The sequence below is a fragment of the Schistocerca piceifrons genome, chromosome 1 (genome assembly GCF_021461385.2).
Source record: "Schistocerca piceifrons isolate TAMUIC-IGC-003096 chromosome 1, iqSchPice1.1, whole genome shotgun sequence".
Lineage (NCBI taxonomy): Eukaryota > Metazoa > Arthropoda > Insecta > Orthoptera > Acrididae > Schistocerca > Schistocerca piceifrons.
The window spans coordinates 802244172-802246606 of NC_060138.1; the positions used below are offsets into that span (position 1 = coordinate 802244172).

A 2435-nucleotide genomic window follows, 5' to 3' on the forward strand; every position below is an offset into this window, starting at 1 on the left:
CTCAAGTATTTCATTAACTGGTTCATTTTACAGCTATTAAAATGCTGAGAACGCCAAAAGAGTTCAGTTTCAGATTATCCCATTTAATATACCTGTATTTACAGAAACAATCACTATTTTATACATTGAAACATTTTCTAACGGACCAAAACTTTAGTTGATGCTCATTACTGATGTTACTCACCACTCCATATTTCTTCTTCCGAAAACATCCTGACCTGCAATTTAAAGGCGTACTTCTTCAATGTAACGTGAAGCTGCTGCTGTAAGGAAATTAAAGTACTCATTCTATTTATATAATCTTCTTTTAGATATCAAAGTCTTCAGTCTAGTAGAGCGTAATTTGAAATACGAGCCTGCAGTCTACTTTGACTAAGAGTGTCTAAAATATGTTTTCTCTCTAGAAAACAAAAACATCTTTCGTTTCAAAAGTGAAAATTCTGAATAAAAAGTTAACATTTATTTTAACATTAATAATTTCAACCAACTTTCTCTTCGGCTTTAAGGAATATTTGTCAGCACTTATGACAAAACAAGATTTAATCTACATGCAGTTCACAATGAGTGCAAGAATCCTGTGTAAAATAACAAGACAGATTTAGTATATATTTGATCTGCAACCTGATATTATAAATCGCAACACCAAAAAAATTAATGTCGAGTAATGAAATTTCGTGAATACATTTGCCTACGTAACAAAATTAAGTGATTAATATTGTAAAGCCGCAGATTGATGTAAGGGCGAAATAAGCCAATGCAAATGTGAAATGCTTGTACATTAATAACCTGTGTAACGCCAGAATGTTGAATGCCAGCGTGGAAAAGTGCATGCATTGTGTTGCAAAGGTGCCGGATGTCAGTTTGTGGGACTGAGTACCATGCCTATTGCACTTGGTCGGCCAGTACGGGGACAGTTAATACTGGTCGTGTATGACACTGGATTGCCATCCGATGATGTCTCATATGTGCTCGACTGGACACAGATCTGGTGATCTAGTTGGCCAAGGCAACATGTCGACACTTTGTAGAGCATGTTGGGTTACAACAGCGGTACGTGATTGAGCGTTATCCTGACGGCAAACATCCCGTGGAATCTTGTTCATGATTGGGGGGACAACAGGTCGAACCGCAACAGACTTCGACCCTGGCCTGCAAAGAGCTCTTGCTTGACATCACTGAAGTAGCAAATGGCGGAGTTATTGGAACGCACGCTGTGGGTCGTATGGCTCGGAGCTGTCCTTGAAGAAACCGATTACAACAGTTCGTCGTGTCCCTGTGGTGCCAACTGCTGCTGTAATTGCTGCTGCAGATGCAGTACGATGCGCCAGAGTCATACGCCGAACACGATGGTTGGTTGCACCATATGGCCGTCCGGAATCTGATCTTCTTGCGACCATAGATTCTCGTGACCACCTCTGCCAGCAAACATGTGTAATGCTTACATCACTGCCAAGTCTTTCTGCAGCATCGCAGAATGGACGTCCAACTTCTCGTAGCCCTGTTATACGATTTCATTCAAACTCACTGATGTGTTGATAATGGTGTTTCTACAATGAAATCAATACCCCCTAGCTGCATTGAGGCGTTGATATAAGTCAACGGGGACGTTGCAAATGTGTGCCCCGACGGGGACTCGAACCCCGGATCTCCTGCTTTCGTAGCAGACGCTCTGTCCATCTGAGCCACCGAGGACACAGAGTATAGTGCGACTACAGGAGCGTAGCTCTGGCACGCCTCCCGTAAGACCCACATTGCCAACTTATTATCCCACACTATATTCATAGTGCCCCTGGCCATCATACTCATTACTCGCGGCTTTTTGCCGATTTCCGTAAGAGTTCGGGCACTGTTTGTGCATCCGCACAGAAGAAGATGGGCAAATGGCCCGTGAACCGTAACTATATATATATATATATATATATATATATATATATATATATATATATATATATATGAAGATGGTATCTGTTCTTTCGGACATGTGCGAAAGAACAGATACCATCTTCATATACTCGTATACCGGTGTCTTTGTCACCTTAAAGACATTCTTGACTAACGTCACTCACCTCGTCCAATCTCAAAGGTAACTATCACTCTCGACCGTTACAGCGTGTATTTATAGCAAACCTTATATGCAGCCTCATAGACTCTTATGCGGCTGGCGCGAAATTTGAATAGACATAGTCCTTCAGATGTAGAAACACGCATACCAACTTTCGTTTACACCGCAACAGTTCATGGTGTTGTAATTTTTTTCCTTCAATGTAGGAAACACCAGTTTAGGAATATTTCACTGAATTACCAGTAGTAATTGTTGCTAATTGTTTTTATTTCCTAAATATTTCTGCACAAAAGTGTGAAACACTCTGCGTATGTTGCTCATTCATCATGCATCATTAGAACTCAATAAAATGTCGCTTGCTAAAAAATATGTC

General features: G+C 40.7%; 1 non-coding gene across 1 annotated transcript; it reads right to left on the reverse strand.

The window, feature by feature from the left end:
• Positions 1-1618: 1618 nt before the first annotated feature.
• Positions 1619-1692, reverse strand: Trnas-cga. The gene has a single exon. It is a non-coding gene; the product is annotated as a tRNA-Ser (tRNA).
• Positions 1693-2435: the final 743 nt, after the last annotated feature.